Source organism: Rissa tridactyla, chromosome 1 (genome assembly GCF_028500815.1).
Source record: "Rissa tridactyla isolate bRisTri1 chromosome 1, bRisTri1.patW.cur.20221130, whole genome shotgun sequence".
NCBI classification, from domain to species: Eukaryota; Metazoa; Chordata; class Aves; order Charadriiformes; family Laridae; genus Rissa; species Rissa tridactyla.
Window position 1 is genome coordinate 83,113,557 of NC_071466.1, and position 7,375 is coordinate 83,120,931.

At 41.8% G+C, this 7,375-nt stretch overlaps 1 protein-coding gene across 1 annotated transcript in view; it reads right to left on the reverse strand.

Moving 5' to 3' along the window:
• The window catches only part of MID1 (midline 1), a 261,586-nt gene extending 255,581 nt beyond the window's left edge, over positions 1 to 6,005 (reverse strand). The window contains exon 1 of the mRNA XM_054203745.1: positions 5,884 to 6,005. The gene's annotated coding sequence lies outside the window, so the exon portion shown is untranslated. The remainder of the gene's footprint in view (positions 1 to 5,883) is intronic.
• Between the last annotated feature and the right edge of the window lie 1,370 nt (positions 6,006 to 7,375).

The following is a 7,375-nucleotide window of genomic DNA, read 5'->3' on the forward strand; positions in this document are numbered from 1 at the left end:
TTTAAGGTTTATTTGGTAAACGAATCATACATGCCGGTTGAGTCCGGTGATTTACATGATGTAAAAGCAGAACATCTTAAGCAACACATGTGCAATAAAAGCAAACAGATGTTTGCAGTCTAAGCACTGTGCTAATGGTGCTGCTATGGCACCGTATCAAAGGCAAAACGCAACGTAGCCAGAATTGCCGACTGGAGTGTTAAGCACAGCTGCGTAACTTTGAACCCACAGCCGATGGGGTATCCCAAACCACCCTGGGGCACGATGCCATACTTCAGGTAAGAATTCATAATTAACTGCTAATGCCAAAACTCCTCAGCTAAGATGGGGTGGAATTTCTCGTGAAGGAAACAAAGGTATGAGCAGTAGTAAGACTACTGCTTATTTTGCAGAATTAACATAGCAGGAACACTACCCTTGTTTGGTACGTAGTGAAACTAAACGTGTTCCCAAAATTCCACCTCAGGAGGCCTGATCTGAGGTTTTATATGGAATTTTCCAGGCTAGGCAGCTACAAAACAGAAGCATTAGAAATTCAGCAGCGGGAGCACATGCATCGCTGGAGCAGCATGGCAGACAAGCTGGGGCACTTCCAAGCCGATACCCTGAGCACTCTGTAGTCCAGTGCGTTACCAACAAGAGTGCTCTCAGCCTGTCGGCATGACTGGAACTATGCACGAGGCGTCAAAAATGTCATTTCGTTCATACCACTGAACGTCACCAAATCCTAAATGAAGCCAAACTTAGCCTAATGAAATCTAACAAAAGTAACTTTTTTTTTAATGCCATCTCCCTAAACCTGACATCCAGAGGACTAATATCAAAATGACCATTAAGTGAACCTATCAAAGGAAAAATAAGAAGTGCAACTTAACACCCACCCCTCAAAGGAGTTTTACAAAAACCTGTAAAAGGAAGATGTCAATTTGTTCAAGGAAAATCCTATAAGTGTAACTGATTTACCTAAAGGAAAATGCCAGTTGTTTCAGCCTCTGTGCACACAATCACAGGAGAATAGTAACTTTTTAATTAAAGAAAGTCAGCAGAGAATTTAAGCACATATGAAATGGAACATGTGTTACAATCCCAGATATAGATACATTGGGAAACATGCAGCTGTTTACGTACAGACTTTCATCCTCAAGCAGGTTCTTAAATATCTTGCCAAACATACAGTACATTTAACATGAAAAAAAATTAAAATACGGAACCACGCAAATTTTGCCAAAAAGCATTATGCATTCCCTTAATTGCTTGCTACACCATCAAAAACTAGATTTAATATTAATACTTTTAATGAAAGAAAGAAAAAACCACCGAACCAGCAGGGAAATATATCCTAAGCAGCTGGTAAACTGAGATCCTAACACATGTTGCATATTTTCAATACCTTCCTGTATGACTCTCAACGTGGTGTGTATTCCAAAACTCTGATAAATAGTTTTGAAATATAACTTGTAATTAACACAGAAACAGAAAAATTCTAATGATAAGCTTTCATAAATAAAATTACTTGCAAGATAACACCAAACTAGAGAGTTTTGGGGGCTTAATTTTCAGCCCAGTAGTTTTCTGAACTTTTCAGACTGGATAAAGTACAAGAAGATATGATAAGACTGCAGTTTCACATCTTCATCACCGACTTTTCACGCTTTGCGTTTCTCAACCCTTTTTAATTAAAATACTTGCCTTTTTTCCTGTCCTAAACAATTACCTTACACATTCATGAATAAATATACAGATGTAGTAGAATTTATTTTCTAATCCAGGACACAGTTGAATGCCCTCTGCTCTGAGAAAGGGCCTTCCTAAACTACTCCTCGGCTTCACACTGTCCAGCTTTTTGCCTCCTTCATTCGCATGGGTCTTAAGCGCATACGCTTACAGGAGCTGTAAGGCAATGCCAGGCTAGAGACTTCTAGCGAGAAACACAAGGTCTCATTTTTAGGTTGTGGCTGCAGACCGCGCTCCTCATAACTATATCCTCAAACCCAGCGGCGCAGAGCGGAGCCAAGCGAGGCACTGTGGAATGAGGACAGCAGCTGGACTAGAAAGCACGGCTCAGATTTGGAATGATATTTTTAACTTTAAACTCCAGATATATTTACCCAAGGGTGGAGCAAGGAGGACACATAAGTTAAAAAAAAAGAAAATTTAAAATAAAAAAATAATCAAGCAACACACACTTTCTGGGGATCACATGATCTCTGGATAGCAGCATTAGGCAGATGAACTGGGCAGACAGATTAAGATGCCTTTCCTGTAATTCCTTACCATTTGTCTTCAACTCAAAGCTTTAACTTCATGCAATACAGTGTAGTGCTCTTGCCCCACTCTCTGGACACCCATCGCCCTCTTGCATTATTCTTAGAATTCTTGCTTAGAGCTCTGCAACTGCAGATGGCAATTTTCAATTAGGCATGTGCTTCAGGGGAAATAAGGAATTTACCAAGGTCACTTAAGGGCAATGAAATCACACATGCCATATAAAATGCTTACACTACAAAATGATAGCATAATGGAATGGTAAAGCCTTTAACAAAACCCTAAAGGGAGCACGCAACTAATACAGCATGTTCTTTTATTATTTCAAGCTCTCCAGTTACACCTTTGAAAGCCCAGCCTTTTTCTTTTTTTTTTTTTCCCAGAACAAGTGAAGAGATATCAGAAAAAACACCATGATGTGCCCAACTGCCTCTTGACAGTGTGTAAGAGCACTCAGCTTCAAATTATATGCAAATCAGAAAATTAAAGCAAGTATGAGGCGATGGCTGTAAGTCAAGCAAACATACAAAAAGCTTTGTCTGTAGGATGAACGGGTTACTAAATGGGAAAAGCGCGGAAGACATTTCATATGTTCTTTCATTTCTAAACAAAAATTTTATGATACTATATGCTAACTGCATCAAGCCCTCTCTGTTTTAAAAGTGACAAACGAGCAACAGTTGTCATGAATTTAACCCATTAGTAATGCAACAGCAAGGCAAAAGATAGTTTTGGTTCAAGCAATCAAAGCTTTTGTCATACTTGTAAATAATTTGGTGCTTCTCATCTCTGACAAACAAACCAAAAATTAAATTCAGACAAGCATTAAACTCCAGACCGTCAAATTCAAGTATTTCTGTTTCACTTCAGTCTTGTCTCAGTTACACAACTAAAGATGGTACCACAGGCGTATGCACAGGCTTGCTGCGCTCAGTGCCTTTGCCTGGGTTCAGCACACTCATTTCCAAAACATACAATCCAACACAATACCGTTACTGCACCCTGAACACAGCTCTGTTTGTTAGTGAAACTGATGAAAGAATTCTCGAATGAATGAAAAATTAATCTTTAAACGGAGTCACAATGAATACTAGCTCTTTTTTAATCGGTGAATGAGAGACGTCACCTATTAACACGGGCTGGAGACCAGCGCGTAGGGTAGGAGGCTGGTTTGCAGGAGCTCAGGAAGGAGACGGGTCACTGTATAACTCAGCCATAGCTACTGGATTTTCTTGGGATTTCAGATAATACACAAGGTCTACCCCGTACTTTAAATTGCTTTGTCCAGTTTGCAATTATTTTCTCACTGAAAACAAGGATAAAATTTCCTTATCTGCCAGCCACATATCCTGGTCAGAAAAGAATTAGCTTTTTGTGCATCCAGGCCAATGGAAACTCATGCAACACCACAGACACAGCACAAAGCTGAGGTAATAAAAACCCAGGGCAGAGGCAGGTCCCACCGCGACGTTGCACTCTCTGCAGCCACACTATTACAGGTGCTGTGGGTGGCAGAGGAGGGCGCAAGGCACATACTGTGGCTGAAAGGGATGAGACCTCACACAGCCCCCCGTCTGCCTGGAAGAGTCACAGCCACAGAGCTCACCCAGGGGCAGGCTGCAGCCAGGACCAGCCCTGCACTAGCCTGGCCACGCAGATGGCTGCTCGCATCCTCATGTCAACACAGAATATACCGTGCAGGCTTCGAACCAGGTTTCTACCTTGCTTCGGACTGGGAAATCAAAAAGACCATTAATGAGCACGGCATAGCTAGATACTAAACTGATGGGGGCAATGGAATGTACAAGACAGACTCAAAAAAAGGTGATTTGAAAGCATGTTTCCCTGGAGTCTTCTGCCCTTTAAATTCACACTTTGATTACCAACACTGCTGCTAAAAGTCTTTCTTCTGTGCTCCTACTCAAGTCACAGTAATAAAGGTTATCTGCAAAACCACCAGGATGAGAAGCAAGACAAGTGAAACAGATGGTTCTGGTCCACCAGTCCTACTTTCTTTGCTGTGGTGACTTCCACCAAGACTAAAGATGTTTCATGACAAGGAACCCGTTAGCTTCAACACTGAAGCAGTGTTTGGGAACTTGCTATCTACTTTCTTTGCAATGTTGGTCCTCCTATAAAATTCTCTATTGAGACTCCTACAGCTATTCTGTGTCATTCCCATTAATCCCTCACTAAACATTCAAAGTCAGGAGTTTAGAAGTGTCTTGCATAGAAATGAATGAGAATCTGTATCAACACAAGTGCATTTTAATTCTGACAGTTCCTTATTCCGAATTAATTTTAACCAGGTAATGTCATATTACAAATTTCAAGCAGACATTCATTCATAGAAATTAGAAGTATTTAGAAGGAAGGGGGTTTTCAAATAATAATCATCTTCATTGTAAGCTTCTAAACACTTAGACACAGGAATGTAGTCTACTTTCCCACTTTGACTCCTAGGAAAGATGTAGCCACAACTCCCATAACTAGTGCATTCACACGCATGAGCACACATAAATGTAATTAACTATGAAAATGAGTAAAAAGCAGTCATATGACTATCAGTTGATAAGATCAGAAAAGCAAAGGCATTCTGAAAATGAACTTCACCTGTTTCTGACTAGTTCTCTGCACTGCATTTTTTTCTTAGAAGGTACTCAGAGAAACCAGCCAAAAGTACTTTTCCATTCCTATCTTTTACACCATAACTGCATAAAACTTGAATGAACTTCCACAATTGTCACGCTAATACTGAACAGTAACTGTCCTAAAGGTCTGTACAGCAGTATTCTTCCAACTAGAAAGCTGTTCGAATTAAGTTTCCAACTTTATTTTTCATTATGACCAAAGTCTTCAAGGAAAAATCTCTCTCTCTGAGGGTTTTACCCAGAGCCTATTGTAAAGGTTATCAGAATATGCAGCTACTTCCTAAGAAACACATATCCTTGTTTTGAACTGGGGTAATCCCTGTTGTAGAAGAACAAGTTTTGCTTACGTTGCCTAGAACAGTACCTGCAGCTTGTTTTTTTTAACTCACTGAAAAAAATCTGTATTACCAGAGGAATTCCCTGTATTCCAGCAAATACATTCCAGCTACGCTGACTGAGCTGCATTCATACACATCAAAACAAAGTACCCCATAACCCTGGGAAAGCTAAAGAGTACACCTTTTACAAAGTGTGCATTTTAAGGTAAAAAAAAAAAAAAAACCAACAAAAAAACCAACAATAAGGACTTCTTTTCCCAGATAGGTTAGGATCGTGGCATTGTGGGTTTGCAGAGCTTCAGCCAGCTAACCAAAGCATCTCAGCCTTATTTCCAGGCTCAGCTCACCCCTGTGTTCCATCAGGGCTAAGAAAAGTTTGAGAACCTCTCCCGTAAAATAGAAGGCGCATCCGAATTAGAAGCACGTGGAACGTCAGAGAAGTTAAGAGTAATTGTTCACGCAGATGCTGCCACGCCACACAAGCGGCACGACAAGGTTTTTTTTGCCCTGCCGCCCTCGTAAAACACGCAAGCCGTGTTAGGAGGGAACCGCAGTTGTTAACACCAAGTCCCGCTCCGAGCCTCTTCCCCGCTCTAACACCGCCACCCGCGAGGAGCCGCCTCACATACCTGCTTCTCCATTTTTCCCCCCCTTTGACAGTTTTTCTCCTCAAGTTGAAGAAGAGGAGGCGGAGGAGACACGGTCCTTCCCGTGCGGGCGCGGCGCTGCCTGTGGCGGCGGGGAGGCGCGGGGTTGGGGCGGGGGGGGGCTGCGCTCTGTCCAGCCTCCGCGCGCTGCCGACGGACGGACAGACCGCCCCGGTGCGGGCTCGCTCCTCCGTCAGGCGGCCCGCAGCCCTGCTGAGCTCGTTTAAGTCTAACAGGTTTTCCTTATATAGGTAAACACCAATTGCATTCCTGGTGCGAGCGGCTAACTGGCGGTAAGCTTAACTCCCTTAACTCCACCGATACCAAACGGGACTGAGCGCCTGAAGTTTGCTCGCCCAGCGCTGTGAAGCGGCTTCGGAGGGGAGAACGCTTTCCTTACGGCGGTTTAGCACCTATGAAACGACTCCATTACTTAAAGCTGTGATAATAACCGAGCACTCCATCAGCATGACGTTAAACTCGTGACATTTTTACAGAACAGACTCCTTATCCTATATTTTACTCCCAGAAAAGTATGTATGTGCTCGCACATCTGATAGCATTAAAATAATTCCAACCCTATCAGAGTTTTCATATAAAGAATACCATATATCAAATGCTATGCAAAAAGGCTGGGAAACATTGATGGCAATGCCGATATCAACGGAAAGAAGCAGCATAAGAAAAGTTTGGTTTACTCATTTCCAGTTCCTTTTCTATACAATGTAATAGTTAAACGTCTGGTGATAGATCTGGCTTTGTCAGAGAGGTGCGATTGCAGTGTATTAACAGACACGCCCCGATCTAAACAGAGTAAAACAGAGACAGAGGGAGTACCTAGAACAAGCATACACTCTACTCTGCAGAGCAGTGACACGTGTATTTCACGTATTTCTTAATCCTCTTGCCTGCTCACTCCTCACTGACCCCCTTCTGCAACCACAACTTACATGTCTTGAAGAACTCCAGCAGGCAATTAATGAATTAATTACGGGGAAAAACATGTAATGTGTTTCCCTTTATTCTGTTCAGACAAGATTCACCCGTTAATTAGGGCCCTTCTACAAGGTAAACCCCTACCAATACGCAAGGGGGGATAGGCAGCAAAAAGCATGAGGAAAGAAAAAAAAAAAAAAAGCGGGGAATAAAACAAATCATGGAGGAAACCAAAATAAAAAATGAGCGAAACTGAGAAAAGCTAAAAGATTTGATCAAATGATGAGAGGGTGATGTTTAAAGAAAAAGTACACTTTTTTATATGTATAAAACATATAATTTTTTTCATTTGTTCCCCCAGCTGTATTGCCCATAGCTCAAAACAGGCAAGAGACACAAATTTGGCTTCCCGGTGACCTATGGAGGGTTAGAAACAACAGACTACCACGCAAAAGCTGGGAATTATCATTATCCAGTGGACTACAGCTTTTCTTACCCCCATGTAATATATGACTTAAAGATTATCAAATAATATACT